Source organism: Cyprinus carpio, chromosome B8 (assembly GCF_018340385.1).
Source record: "Cyprinus carpio isolate SPL01 chromosome B8, ASM1834038v1, whole genome shotgun sequence".
In the NCBI taxonomy this organism is placed as follows: Eukaryota; Metazoa; Chordata; class Actinopteri; order Cypriniformes; family Cyprinidae; genus Cyprinus; species Cyprinus carpio.
In genome coordinates, this window is record NC_056604.1 from 25,549,153 (window position 1) to 25,565,939 (window position 16,787).

Here is a 16,787-nt window from a genome sequence, read left to right on the forward strand (position 1 = left end):
TGACAGTATTCCCGAGGCTCGCCGTCAGGCAAACAGCCAGAAGCGTGGGGTCACTTCATTACGGGGACATGCCACGGCAGCGCACCACGGTGTACCGTGCCAGTCCAAAATCCACCACATCCACCAACAAGCAGCAATACGCACGTCAGAACAGCCCGCCAAACACAAATATAAAAGTCAGAGTTTCGCGCCAGCTCTCCCACCAGCCGTCGAGGCAATCATGTCGCGGCCTGGCCAGCAGCCGTCTGGCGTCGCGAGTTTGTCGCCAGCCCGGTAGTGCGCCCCAGCAGCGTCGCAGCCAGTCAAAGAGCACGGCTTCGCGTGTACCACGGTGCGTAAAAATCACTGCCGTGCGCATTCGACAGCCAGTCCAAGAGTTGTGAATTATAGCGGCCCATACCAGCATTTCACCATTGCCCAAGAAGTCAATGAGCTACAACATAAGGGTCGCACCAATAGTATGTCGAAGCCGTAGCCTCAGTGATCGCCGTTCTAGAGTCTCAGTTTTTCGCTCACCAAAGGGATCACTAAAGATGATGAGCACAGCAATCAGAGTGAATCGTACGATTTTCACTGCTTTATAATGTGTCAATTAGTTGCGAGATGTACATAATATTAATAGTTTAGTTCAGGAATTGTAGTTATAATATTAATAAGTAGCTGGCTTGAAAGCTTGTGTCTGGGTAGGGCGGAATAGTGTTATCGTTATTGATTCTGGTGTAAGCTTCATGCTTACGGCCTGAGTTTTATTACAATACATTGCTCTGGGAGCACAAATAGCAGTAAAAATACCCTTGTGGCCAGAGAAATTATTTTACTTAGAGTCAATAAACGATTAACACTGTCCTTCCAAGGACAAACAAATCATTTTATTGTACTATTAATGATATAACGCTAGCAAGTAATTCCTGAAGATAAAGTAGAGTAATAATAACCCGCTATGATTAAGTATGTACATCTCACTTTGAGCTCGATTTGTTACATTTAATAAAGCTTAATTGAAAATCGGTACCGTACATATTCACGTCGATTGCTGTCCATGTCATCCATCTTTAGTGATCGACTTTGGTAGGTGGAGCTGTTACGGAAAAAAAAAAAACTAGGGGGCCTAGAACGAACTACGGTCCTGAAACTGCAGCTTCCGGTTTTTGTTGGAACATACTATTGGAGATTTGTGGTTACATTATATGTTATATATGTGTAGGTGAACTGCTATCCCTTAGGCAACGAAAGTGAAAGTGACGTTTCCGGTGAATAAGCCAAGATGGTGACCCATACTCAGAATTCCTGCTCTGCGTTTAACCCATCAAAGTGCACACACACAGCAGTGAACAACACACACACCGTGAAACACCACACCCAGAGCAGTGGGCAGCCATTTATTGCTTGTGGCGCCCGGGGAGCAGTTAGGGGTTCGGTATGGCCTTGCTCAAGGCAACCCTCAGTCCGTGGTATTGAAGGTGGAGCGAGAGCGCTGTACATTCACTTCCCCCCACCTCACAATTCCTGCCGGCCCGAGACTCAAACTCACAACCCTTGGGATTACAAGTCCAACACTCTAACGGTTAGGGCCACGACTAATGGTTCACCTCATTATTGTTTAGTGGGAAACCCTGAACTTTTTTGTCTTTATGAGATAAAGTCTGACTAAAAAGATTAGCTGCTCCCCACATAATTTTTTTGTGTTTAGTTAGTATCAGTGTTTGTTATTTCTGACATTAAATATGTTTGGGTTTGATATTGCTTGCTTATTTAGTTAGTTAATTAGTTAGTTTGGTTCTTTAAATTTATGAATTATTTTTTCTGTTATATTTTAACTTTATTGTCCCCATGAAAATAAACTTTGACTACATACCACACTCTGTGACTGGCTCCTAGACTTTCCTGACTGGCAGACCGCAGATACTGTCATAACAAAACATTGGAACCCACAGGGTGTGTTTTCTCAGGCCCATCCTCTACACAATTGTTCACACATGACTGTGTTTGCCTCCCACAAGGACCACAATAATTCTGGAGTTCGCTGATGACTCCACAGTGATAGGACGGATCACTGGCGAGGGATGTGAAGCGGCCTACAGGAGGGAGGTGGACCGTCTTCTGACATGGTGTGAGGACAACAACCTCCACCCCAACACGGACAAGACAAAGGCGATGAGTAGTGGCCTTGAGGAAATAAAGAGGAGAAACTCACCAGCCACTGTTTATCCGAGAGCTTGAAGTGGAGAGGGTGAGCAGCTTTAAATATCTGGGGGTCCACATCAGTGAGGACCTTACCTGGACACTCAACACCACCCAGCTGGTTAAGAAAGTACAACAGCGGCTGTACTTCCTGAGGAGGCTGCGGACAGCTGTGTAGTTGAGAGCGTCTTTGACCAGCTGCCAATCACTGCGTGGTATGGCAGCAACTACTGTGAGGGGACCGCAAACGTCTGCAGAGAGTTGTGAAGACTGCTGAGAAGATCATCAGGACTCCACTGCCATCTCTGGCAGGCCATTTACCATCGCAGAGTCTCACAGATAAAAGAGCTGCATCCATCATTTAAAGACCCCACCCACCCCCAACACAGACTGTTCACACGCTTACCCTCAGCAGGATGGAGGTATAGGAGTGTAAATTGCAGGACTTCCAGATTTATAAGGAACTCCTTCTTCCCCTCAGCTATTAGACTCTTAAACAAGTACTAGCTAGTGGACTTATCTATCTCAGAAAACAATCGGTTCAAATTGGTTTCATCTCATTGAACATTTGTAATGTTTTGCTTTTATTACTACCATTGTATATTTGTTAATATTACTCATGTAGCCTCATCTCAATTTGCACATTTGTTACTGTTACTGCACTATTGTTTTTTGCACATAAGTTATTACTGTACATTCCCATGTATAGATATCATATACATAGTCTATATTTCTATTTTTTCACATTATTATATTCCTACTCTATCTTTGCATATATAGATATACATAGTCGTTTATATACATAGTATACGATATACTTAGTCTATACTTCTATTTTCATAATAGTATACATTCCTACTAACTGCAGCATAGTTTTTATTATAAAAGTATGTGTCCTTTTCTTACATTGTATGGGGTGTGTATAGTTATGTATATAGTGTACAGTTTGTGTATGTGTGTATAGTTTTGCACTTGTCTTGGCATTCATTGTGGACACCAAAGTAAGAATTTCATTGTTCAGGGAAACTTGTTTTCCTCACTGGGTATATGGCAGTAATAAATGTTTGAATCCTTGAATCCTAATAAAGCAGCGGATAAGGCCAAAAAACAGAAAAATATGGGAAGAGCCTCGACCTCAAGGTCGTTCGTCTAAAACCATAGAGCTAAGGTCAAAGTTCTGTTCTGCTCTGTTGTTTTCTTTTTGTGCTATATTGCTTTAATAGTCATCTGTGAATTAAAACATCTAAATGTGTTCTTTTTATGTAACCAGTGGAGGAACACTATGTAACCCCTTAGATCTGAGACTAAGTGAAGCATTTAGATGGATCAATAATTTTGTTATTAAATTTTTTTTTTGCTCAGGTTTTTTTTTTTTTTTTTTTGCTCTGCTTTGCACTTCTGCAGTATGGTCCTGCACTTTTACATCTATAAGGCAAGTGTGTCAAACTCAATTTCCTGAAGCTCGGCGTCCCAGAGCCCTTGCAGAGTTTTTTTCACCAACCCTGCTCCAAACAACATGCATACAGTTTAGTTTTCATATGGTCAACCCCTAAAGGACGGACTTCCTGGATTATTTGGAACAGGTGTGTTTTAGTTATGGGTTGAATCTAAACTCTGCAGGCTCCGTTTAAAGAACTATCAAAGATTTCCGAGGGCTGAATCTCTTACAATTGTCAAACGTCGATCCAGCTTTATATCGGTACTTTATATTGGTAGTTTCTGGCCTCATCAGTCCAGAAGGCAAAAACCGCTGACCATGCCTTTTAAACATCAATGAGATTAATCTAAAGTACTGCCAAAAAAACAACAGGCTAATAACACATATTGTGGTGCAACCAAGCAGTGAGCCCAGTTTAAGTATGAAAGATGAATTTATACTTAACTAATATTGTAAAACAATGAGTATCAAACAAGTTTTCACACTAATACAGTAAGCTACAGGTAAATCTGACACATCTCACGTCAACATATTTTTATCATTTTTTTAAGTTTAATTAATGTGCTGGCTAGATTTACTTATAGTCATTATGTCAACAAGGTTTAGCTCAATTAAATCATGACAACAATTACCAACATCGTAATAATCAATAAAACTAGCTTGAAACTTGTTTTCCTCACTGGGTATATGACAATAAATGCTTTGAATCCTGAATGATCCTAAAAGCAGGATAAGGCAAAATATACTGGAAGAGCCTTGACCTCAAGGTCAGTCTAAAACCATAGAGCTAAGGTAAAGTTTCATCTGGGTAGACCATCAGACCCACCCACAGCAGAGTCAAATCATATCAGGGCCACCATGCCAGTCCCCTCATCACGCACACTGGATCTGTCTTGGGGCAGACAAGACTGGCATCCAGCATGATGGATCCACATCTGAGGTCTGTATGAGCAACAGGCAGGTCAAGGGAAAAAAGTTCCAATGCTTCTTAGCCTGGCAGGCTCAGTGCTTTCAAGTCTGGTTGTCCAAGTCAAAGTTCGGAGGTCATCCCTCTGTCTATGGGGAGCGGCAAACCGCTACAGCCCCCTCCCAAGGTGGTGGCAACCACTACAATTCTTTCTAAACTATCTACCGTCTGTGTTATGGCTACAAAGTCGGTTCTGTCTATTCCCCATGTCATGGTTATGGAGGCCATTTCAAAAATTCTTGTTTGCCTCAGTGGTTTTGTGGTTTGCAATGACCCTGTGATCTCCCATGGTATTCTGCCCAGGGCCATTGGCTTTTAATTTCTGCTCTGCCATGGCCTTTTTGTGGTCTTCTGCTTTGCTTGAGGTTGTCCATCCTCTCAACCATCTCCCATTTGGGTGGTCTCCATAGTAACAAAAACCTTCATGTGGGTTGCCTCTGCTCCATGATTTAGGCCCACCACTGCTCCCATGGTCCACGCCTGCCACTGCTTCACAGTCTACCATTGCTCCAAGAACCAGTCCACTCTGTTGATCCATGGTCCAGGCCTGCCACTGCTCCATGGCCCAGATCTGCCAATGCTCCAAAGTCTGTCACTTGTTCCACAGTCCAGACCCCCACTGCTTCACGGTCCAGGCATGCCCAGTGCTCTGCAGTCTGCCATTGCACCATGGTCTCTGTAGGAGGTGAGCATCCAGATACTCAAATCTTGACATCTGGGTTTATATACCTCACCCATGGGATCTGTTTCACGGGGCACAGGGGACATGGTGTTCAGGCATCTCAGTCATGGGGGGGGTATGGACACTGTTACTCAGGCATTGAGTCTACTCCACTACCCAGGTTTATGCCCTGAAGTGGATTCTGTAAGTTTGAGTGGGTGTTGTTCTCACGGAGAAGACCCATGGAGATGCCCCATCAGAGTTGTGCTTCCTTTCTGAAAGAGAGGTTGCAGGGGAGACTGTCCCCATCCACTTTTAAAGTGTACAGATATGTTGCATAATGATGCAGTGGATGGCAGAATCTCTGGGAAAGCAGGAGGTTTTGAACCTCCAAGACTGCACCTTTTCCCCTCTTGGTCCACCCCCCCTCCCCCCCCCTTTTTTTCTGTGGTTCATGTTTCTGCTGGACTGCAGACAGCTCCCTTCGAGCTGCTCGAATCAGTTGAGCTTAAAATCCTTTCCTTTAAGACAGCGCTCTTTATCATGTTTACTTCCATCAAGAGGGTGGGGGACCTTCAGGCATTTTTGGTCAATGAAACATGCCTAGAATTCAGGCCGGCTGACTCTCATGTGATCCTGAGACCCTGGCCTGGATATGTGCCCAAAGTTCCCACTACCCTTTCAGCAGAGATCAGGTAGTGAACTTGCAAGCATTGCTCCTGGAGGAGGCAGACCCAGCCCTTGCATTGCTCTGTCCTGTCCGCACTTTACACATTTTCATGGATCATACCCAGAGCTTCAGAAGCTCCAACCGGCTTATGTCAAACAGGCTATCCTCGACAAGTTTGAAAATTAGTTAAATTAGTAATCTTTGAGTATTTTAAAACTGTTGGCAAATGTTCTTACCAAAGGGCAAATGTTCTATTTGCTGAATATAATTGTTGAACTGAAACAATTATAAATTCACAGGGGCCATATTTTATGCCATTTAAGAAAATCCACTGCTCTTGACACAGTCAGAAAGTTTATTCACATATGCTTTACATTTCTAAATTTGCTTAACCTGCAACCTCGTATATGCATCAGTTAATTTTTTTTTGCATATGGGACAATAATTTAGATTTGTCACTCAACAATTGTCACATTATATCTCCAATAGATATTAGAACTGCACATAATATTTCCCACAATGGAATCTACCACACTGTTCGTTCTGCAGTTGCAGTGGCAAAAGTGGACATTTGTAATGTTTGGAATATGGAAACATTGATTTTATATATATATATATATATATATATATATATATATATATATATATATATATATATATATATAAAATATATGGATATATATATATATATCTATATATATATATATATATAGTATATATATATGGGTGAAATCTTGCCATTTATTACAATTTTTTTTTTTTTTTTACTCAATTAATACTGTTGGATGGATTGTATTTAGAATGAAGGAACGTATTTGTACACTTCTCTAAAGGGTGCTTAAAATTATTTAATATGAAGCATAGTTTTTTTTTTTTTTTTTGTGGAAAATATATAATTTTTATATAAAGTTGTACAGTACGTATTTACATATTGTACAACTCCAAACAGTTTTTGAGTATTCTATTTAAGTATATAACAATATATAAATTCCTCAATTAAAAACCCAAGTTGTTATTAGTTTATGTGTTTCTACTGTATTGTAGAATTCAGTAGAAAACAGTTAATTTGTTAGTATTTACTTTTAATATTTTTTAACTTTAAATGTTTATTTAGAAAATACAGTGTAAAACTATGAAGTGAACTGAATATTTCAGCAAAATATGTCATGTGAGTTTGAATAAACAGTCAGTGTGACATCAAACATACAAAATAGCTGATCCACACCTCCCAAATCGATATGGATTACTTGGACACTAAGTTTCTTATTACTAGGAATAATAGGAATACTATTATGGGGGGGGGGAATAATAAATACAATAAATACAATAAAAAGAAAGCATGTTTATTTAACCTTTATAAGTATTTAAATTACTCTTTTATTCTCAAAAAAAAAAAAAAAAAGTCAAACTGAATCCCAGGATAGATTTCCATTCTCTACTTAGCCTATTATCTTCTTTAAAATTGTGGTAACATAACACCAAATAATCTAAACCACTACCACAGAGTTTAAGAGATAATTCTCTATACACAAAGACTGATGTCTAAGACCTACTAATGGTTTGTGTATAATTCTGAATAGATGTTTGAAAGTATGTGGGAGTATTTTTCTGTGGTTTAAATATAATGATGTAAGATTTTGGTATGAAATAACTAAAGAGAATTCCATTTATACTGGATATCTGGGCAACTGCATTTAAAATGACAATGTATTTGCTTTTGATAGAGAGGTATGCTGTGAAATATGCAATCCAGGTCAGATAGTACAAAATTAGACTAAAAGTTATCGATTTGGCCTCATTGTAATTTTTCGGCAAATCTCTACCCATGTAAGAAAACAGGAGACACAGGAAACCAAGAAACCAACTTATGAACAAGACTATGGTTAATGTTATAGTGTTACCCATTTCACAAATGAGCATAATTTGGTCATTAAAAGTCCATGAGTCCGCAATGAGTTTGACAGGATTGACAGTCATCCATATCACACAAGAAATTAAATGTACGAAAGAAAGAAGATGATATGAACAGCCACTGGCCATTGTGTTTTACCCAAAGACTGTACACCTTAGGGAACTGAGCAGCCATTTTAAAAACACAAACAATCTGAAAGGAACGGACAGTCAAACAGGAAATACAGACAGTGAAGAAAAATGTAAATATGGCATTTCTCAGAAGGCAAAATACAGATGTGGGTTTTCCAAAGAAAAAGAATACACTTACACTAGACAAAATCAAACTGGCCAACATCAGGAAACACATGCTGCCACCAGCAGACTTTACCACTGGTGTATCGTAATTGTAAGCAAAAACGCAAAATACGGCAAAAAGGAGAATAATTAGCCATGCAGCTGAAATCATGACAATGATGGAGGGGATTTCTGTGAACTGAGGATAGACAACAGAGCGTGTCTTACATGTCGTGCTGCACTCATCAGACCATTCACTCTCTGCACATGGAAAAACAGGTATAGGGGTCCCCTGAAAACAGTCAAATAATATATTTAAATGTTTAGTAATTGCATTTTGCTAAAAAGCCATAATAAAAATTAATTGATGAGAATGGAATGGATTGAAGAAGCTTAAAGGGATAGTCATTTCAATTGACCTCCATTGTATGGGCAAAAAAAAAAAATGGAAGTCAATAGAATGGTTACCCTCATTTTTTCAAAATATCTTCTTTTGTGAGATAGATAGATAGATAGATAGATAGATAGATAGATATAGGTTTGAAATCACATGAGGTGAAGTAAATCAGATTTACTTCTTCTACATCTTTTTAAATACCAAGATGTCTTGCCCACCTCCTAAGGTACTTACTAGAAAAATCTACATAGCTGTTACGTGGACATTTTTTACACGTAAAACAGCATCTATGAAAACCTTCAGGTTGCCTTGAATATCCCGACTTACACTCAAAAGAGCAGTTTGAGAAAGGAACCTTGTAGGAACGGAAAAATGTGTTATTGAAGTTAACATTTTTTAAAGTTTTTAACATAATTTTATACGTTTCTATAAACTTAGATCAGTGCCCTCAAACACATTAACACAGCCTGAAAAACTGAACACATTTATAATTTCAGTAAACTGACTGTGAATTAAAAAATACCAATTACATAATTAACTTAAAATTCTTAGATCCTGCTTTTCACAACTGTTAATAGACAGCTAAAATAAAGCCCTGTAGTATTTATTCAAATGGAATCAAATTGATATCTGCTGTACGTGTAGTAACTTAATTAGAAAAAACTTAATTGACCTACGTTTGGAGAAATGTATACAATTGTAAAGCTAAATGTTTAGATGAAGGTTCAACAAAAATTGACTTACAGAACCATTGTTATGCCAGGTCATGCGAGTTTTGTTGATGGTTAAAGTAATTTCTGGGAAGTTTATCATATGTGCCCACAATCTCAAACTGTGGAGGATTCACCATGAGTGCGCCAGAGCACAACTGCATAATGAATGATTGGATCATAATTTTCATCGTATTTCACTTGCTGTCCATTGAGTGAAAAATTCAACTTCTTTATTTGTTCCAGAAGCTATTTAGTGTTCAAATAAAAAGGGACAAATAATTTATAATAATTGTACAATAACATCAATAAAACTTTTGTTTTATTCGTGAAATTATTGTTAAAATAAAATGAAATAATATATCCAATAACACGTTTAATTATGCAATTTCATAAAACAAACATTATTGTTTTAATTAAAACATTGTTACTTCAATAATGTAATTAAAATCATTCTAATTGTCATGGATTTAAATATATTCACTAACCATGTATGGTTTGACTATTGTGTTTTTGGAGCATTTATTCAAGTCACACTGGAGAACCTTATGTAACGCATGAGCTATGGTATATATGGCAGAATAGATGGCAAAGGAGTGTGTGGGACTCTCGTTTATAATATCCTCTGCAGTCATCAATGAGCAGTAATCACAATCTTGATTACATTTCTCACTCTTATTCTGGACTTCACTCTTAGCTCTAACATTATGGCCTGCATCAGCTGTTCCTTTGGCTTTACTGTAGACATATTCATTAAATCCAGGCCATGACAACAGTCTCTCTGCAATGCCAATGATTGTGCCAATTTTCCTGATTCTGGCTCTCTGGAAGCTGCTGATTCATAGCCCATGAATGACTTGCAATCCATACTTTGTCTTGGATGTTGTTTGCTATGGCTGCTTTGATAATTTTTTCTTGCATATTCTTTCAAGGCAAAAATTACAATGACATTGATGTTGAGCTTATCAATCTTTTTAAACTGTTAGACTGTAGTTTGCCTTTAGACTAAGACCCTCTTGATAGGCCAAACAAATGCCAGTATTGTTTATATACTTGTTAAACAGCTTTAGTCCATCTGTACTGTAATCATCTTGGCTACCAAGAAAGGCAACCCAGTTCCATCCAAACCACCGTATGATGTGAATAATCATCTCAATCAGGTCTTTGTTGCTAGGATTTGTTCTTACAAAAGAAGGATACTGAAGTTTATCGCTTAATACATAGCTAGTAGCTCCATAATTCACCTTTGAAAGAGAAGAAAACACTTCAACTCATTAGCATTATAACTTGGTAGTCCTGAACAAAATAAAGGAATAAAGTGTGTAAGCACTTTCTGTAAACTGTGTAAAAAGTTACACAATTTTACCATTGGTATGAGATCCATTGTGATCAGTGGTGCAACAGTTATAGTTCTTGAGCTTCCATATGGTCCTGTTAAAGCAATCACTTTAGACTGATAGTTGTTGAGTTTTTCTTTAGGTCTTATTGAACCATTCTTTGAGATAAAATTTAAGACTGAATGGAAATTCCTTGTGTTAGAACAATGGTCAAAAATTTCATAGCCCAGAGAAACATTGGGCAAAAGAGTTGTGGAATTATTAATCTCCTCAACAGCAAACTTCATTACTTGCAACATTTTATAGCCAGATTTTGAGATACTGTGCATTAAAAAAATAAGTGAGCAAGTTGATAGCATGTAAATGAAATGTGATTTCAAGGAAATGCTGCTTTGATTTAAATTACTCATAACCCTAGACTGGAAAAAGATCCTTGCTTACCAGACACATTCAGTGGTCTCCGGGGTGAAAACAGGCGTCACACTGTCAAATTCATGTAAAGCAAAAAAGACCACCCAGTAAGTAATCTCCTTCCAATCTGAATTCAGATGTTGAACAAGAAACTTTGAAAAAGAAACAATTAGTAAAGCACAAAAGGAAAGTGTAAATGCTACTGAGAAGCATGGTTAAAGATGGTCATGAAGCAGGAATCTATAGTGGCTAACCGTTTGAGAGCAGTCAGGCTCATCATTTTATAGCTCATATTTTCATATAACTTAATTTTCTTAAAACAAATTTAAATTTGCTTAAACCACCATTTTCATGCATGATACAAATGTCGTTTTCCATGTCTAACTCACAAAGTATATGTTAATCAGTTATTAAATAGAGCATTACACCACAAAGGTCTCCTCATACAAACCAAATTTTACAAATATTTGAAATCTACAAATCAAACTCCTTCTGAACTCTCATCAAGGTTTTACAGTTGGATTATAATCACAAAGGTTTTACAGTTTAGAGATGGGGAGGGGTTCTCGGAGTCCTCCTTCAAGACAGCATGCCAAATATGCTTACTATTTGCTAAATATTATTATGTGTAAGTGTGAACTCGTGAATTATAATAAAAGACTCTGTAATGTGTATCAAGCATTGCGTTAGTTCAGGCAGGCCATGTCAGTCAAGCCTGCATCAGCTGTTACTGACAAGTACCAATCCAGTTTTGAAATCTATCACAGTGGCCTATTTAAATTCCAATTCATTCAGCCTCTATTCTGGCTGCAGACCACATCTAACTCCCCCCCTCCATCCCCAACTCCACCTAGCTGGAACCTTTCATTTTTTTTTACGAAAGTTAAGACTCTGAATCTCTCACTTTAGTCTCCTTTAAAGCTTTAAAAAGAGATCTCAACAACATCACACACTGTGCTCAGATATTTGTCCTAATCTTAAGAATCTGGATCTCTCACATTTGTCTTCTCAAAAGTGTAGATTAGAGATCTCAACAAAATCACACACTGTGCTCAGATTTTACTCTTTGCCTAAATAATCTGGGGGTCTCATGTTTGTTTCCTGTAACGTTTTAGAAGAGATCTAAACCACTTTACAAAGTGTGTATCAAGTCAAGGCACTAAATAAATGGGGGGAAATCATTAATTCAGAGTTAAAGGCTATATTGAGAAAGAAATTGTGCAGAAGTAAGGGTAATGTTTTTGAGTCAAGTGGCTAGTTGACTTTTTTTGAGTGATAATTTGTTGTTGGAAATAGTAATGTACCGCATGCCTTAATCGAAAACTGATCCACAGAAAAACGTAACCCTGGAGCTTTCTTTACTGAAAGGTACATAAATGTCTGATTATTAATGGGACTAATTGGATTATTAATGCATGGAAATGTTTGAGATAATATTGAGGCCATTTGACTTGGTACACACTTAGTAAAGTTATTGAGATCACTTCTGAATTTTAGAGAAGACATATGTGAGGACCACCAGAGTCTCTAGCTAAGAAGAAATATCTGAGCACAGTGTGTGATGTTGTTGAGATCTCTTCTCTAGCTTTTAAAAGACACAAAATGTGAGAGATCCCGTGTCTTATAGTTAAGGAGAAATATCTGAGCACAGTGTGGGATGTTGTTGAGATCTCTTCTAAAGCTTTAAAAGAAACAAATGTGAGAGATCCCGTGTCTCTAGCTAAGGAGAAATATCTGAGCACAGTGTGTAAAGTTGTTGAGATCTTTTTTAAATTTTTATCTAATTCTATTGTTGTAGTGTTATAATTATTGTGTTGTTGTTGTGTTTTGTTGTAATATATTCTTATATTGTTTTATGATGATGTTTGTGGAGGTTTTTGAGTTTTTGTCTGTTTTTTACATTTGAAACAGTGAAGAGATCTCTTTTTTATTTTATTTTTCTTCCCTCTGGTTAGCTTCAGTGTCATTTATCTACCACCATTTCAATAGACCAATGCATGCATTGTCATATTTGAAGTTGTTTTATGTAGACAGTGCTTTATTGCACAGTGATTTAACAGAGGAAACCATAAGCTATATTACATACATGCAAAAATGGGCTGTACAAGACAACATTTTAATACAAAAAAAAAAAAAAAAAAAAACACTGGAAACACTAATGTTACATTTGTTTAAAAAAAAGAAAAGAAAAGGTATTGGAAAGGTATTGCTCTTATACTAAACATCTTGCACTTGTAAGTCCTTTCTAGTGTGTTGAAAAATGTGGTGTATACAATGCTTGACATTGAAGACTAGTAACCCTTGATATTCTAAAATGTTTAATGCTATTTAAATGATAATTATTATTTACAGTATTAGTAAAAGTTTAACATTTCTCCTAAAATAAAACTGAAGACATCTTAAGACAAAGTGGATATCTCAGTGAGACATATAAGAGAATCACCCTTAGTATCCTGAGTGTAGAGTAACCTCTGTCAGAGCCATAGCATTGTGGGCAGCACATCGACGTGAAGCACAACTACACCCCAGACAATATGGGTTTGAATCCCAGCTAAAGGTACTTTCCTGCTCCTGTTCAATTCTCACCTGTCCAATTGTTTCCTATCTCTACTCCTACAGTACTGTCCTGACCATTAAAGAAAAACAACATTGCAATAAAAAAATCAACAGACAACCTCTGAGCAGTAAAACATTTTTATAATGGAGTATTGCAAGAGATTAAAGCAAGACAATAAAGAGATCTCCCATGTTTCTCACACGTTTCTCTCCCATTGTCATTTTGGATTCCTTTCTTTCCAAACTTTTACGTGTTTCAGTTGTGTCTATTTTTTAATTTCTCCTAAGGTTTTTTAGGGAGAAACATCTGAGACACTGTTGAGACTAAAATGAGGAAATACATGAGAATCACAACTAAGTCTCCTAAGGTTAGAAAGAGCAAACCACTGAGCAATAAAAATATTCTTATAATGGAGCCTTGACAGAAGATTGCATGCAGGAGACAATAAAGAAATATTATTTTTAGCTTCCAACTACATTCTCTGGTTTGACTCTTATTTTCTCAAATAGTTCTCATGTCTCATTGTGTGTCTACTTCCATTTCTCCTAAGGACTTTTAGGAGAAACATTTGAAATGCGCGTTGATACTAAAATGAGAGATATATGAGAATCTAATCTAAGTCTCCTCCCGATTAGAAACAAGCAAACCACCGAGCAATAAATTTTTCCTATGGGAAGACAAAAACATCCCCTGAAATGGAGACAGTAAGTAACAATTTAAATTTGTATTTGATCAAGTCGAATTAACACCTTTCGGGACAGACCTTACAGAAAGCCACATCTTGCGGATCTTCTGGTTTCAGCGTGGCTCTGATGATTGAACACTACTCACTGCAGACAGTGGTGTTCTGCGTCCCTAACCCCTCTCACTCTCCCTGGAGCCAGTGAATGATGGATTGCTACTTCAGATGGTTCCCCCTGACCACAAAGAAGAGATGGGCCTAGATGGTAAGTATGCACTGGAATGGTTGATGGAGGACAATTTTGGATTTGTACTTCGACCCAGTCGAGTTCCAGGAGTTCTGATGGCCATGGCGAGAAGGTCTCGGTCATACACAGGAGGGTAAAGAAGACTATCCAAACTGGGGTCTGAAACAATGTCTTTAGGGAGGCTGAAATTCCCCAAAAAGACGTGAATGGACGTCGTTTAACTCTGCAGTTTTCCATTGCATTGTTCTCTGAAGGGGAATTCTTAAACCAGCAAAGCCTTGGGAGGAAATCTGTTGATGATTACAGGTATGCACAGGTGGCGAAGACAACAGGACCCATCAGACCATGGTAAGTCATGTGAATTTGTAACAAAAACGCCACTAATAAGACCGGAGCAGAAGTCTATGTGGAAACAGGCAGTAGTATGGAGTGTGCCAAACGATGGCAACAATGACATCAAGGTGTTTTGGAAGCACCAAATTGCTAGCATCCCCCTGCATAAATCTTCTGATGTCACAAGCTATGCCGTGCCACGCCAGAATCGATCTTGTTTGCACCAGCCGAGAGGCTCTGATTTGTCCCTGGGTGACCAGTTGCCCATGGATGCTTGCATTTATTTTATCAGAGACGCATGCGTTGAAATTGGGGGTAAATAGGGTGTGATCTTGTGCAGCGACATCAAGGGACCACCTGGTTGCACTGATAGACTTAACCTTCAAATTTTTGGTTTCTGGTAGATAGAAAATAGTTAAATCAAATCTAGTAAAAAGAATAAAGGCCCCACCTGGGCTTGTCTGGGGTTCAGGGGCAATACCCCCGTCTAGGGTCGAGTCTTAAAGCCAGCAAACACAATTTTACAATGTCCGGTGTAGACAACCGAGTGTTAAAGAAGGAAGGCACATTGAGGACACGGAGTCATGGTTAGTTTTCCCTGCTGTTAAGACCACGCATGGCCGCACTATGTGCGAGAACGTCACTTCAGCTTAGGAGACTGGAGGAGTCTGCTGAGCTGGGTTCCACTAAAGCCTGCATGGCAGTGGTGGGATCAGAGTTCCAGAACAGCCTTACCTTTGAGAAGAAGCGTGACGTGGATTGTAATGGATGTGAAATTTTGATGAAGTGGCAAGAGCAAAAGATGTGCAAGTCCCGCAGGAAATTGCTGTAACTCCATAATGGTTGTGGGAGTGGGCCCAGATTCATTACAGCTTTGACCTTAACGTCCTTTTCTTTTCTATGATTAATACAATCTCCACTGGATGCAATAGTCAAAAGACACTGCCATACAATAACAAAATTGAAGGTCGGGTGTGGAATTCGAGTTCAAACTGATTGCTCCATGAGTACACCAGTATGTCATTAATGTATACCAGCAGGAAGCGGTGAAGGCGTACTCCAAGTATTACCTCAGTATTACCCTGGAATATGATAGAGTGTTTGACCATGCCATCGCAGCATGATGCAGTATTCATAATAGGTAAGGTGGGACTGGGGAAAGTGCTGCCAAGTATGGATGTGGTTTCATTGAAAGCTGAGTAATCAATAACAAGCCACAACCTCTATCCTTCTTTACTACCACAAAGAAGATTGGAAAAGATTTGCCACAAAAACAAAGGCTAATGAGCTATAGTAGCAGGGGTAGTCCACACTCAGTTCCTGGAGGGCCGCACCCTTGCAGAGTTTTGTTTTCAACCCTGCTCCAACACACATACCATGTAGTTTCCAAATAAGGATAAAGGACCTGATTAGCTGGATCAGATTTGTTTTAATTATGGGTTGGAAGCTAAACTCTGAAGGGCTGCAGCCGTCTAGGAATTGAGTTTGAGTTTGTTTCAAGACCTCTCTCTATGTACTCCTCCATGGGCTTCTGTTCAAGGGATGGATGAGGACAGATTTTGCCCCATGACACTGGCTCACCTAGAAGAGGTCAATAGCACAGTTCATGGCAGTATGGTGGTATTTGGGTGGCCGAGCTGACGTACTGAAGTGCATTATTCTCATGGTTTTTCAGCCTCTTGCGCCTACGTATATGAGTACATTAACACATGTACTAATCTCTATGTTGCATGAGAGTCACTTCAGAGCATACCGTTTCCGTCATATCATATACAACAGAAACCTAAAGGGCTGTAATCTTTATATTACTAATCACTCCTCTGTGTTTAAAGTGATAAAATAAACTTAGCTCTCTCAGCTGCTCACTAGGGTCACGGGCTCGCCGGAAAAAAAAAGCTCCCGCCGCCTAGAAGCCAGATACACAGACTCGGAAGGGCAAACTGCAAAATGCGGTCGCCAGTGGAGCCACAAAAAGGGGCACCAGACACAGGGGGGGGACACAGGGGGGG

The 16,787-nt window shown here is 38.8% G+C and overlaps 1 pseudogene; it reads right to left on the reverse strand.

The window, feature by feature from the left end:
• Nucleotides 1-7,459: 7,459 nt before the first annotated feature.
• LOC109077938 overlaps nt 7,460-16,787 on the reverse strand; it is a 14,640-nt pseudogene continuing 5,312 nt past the window's right edge.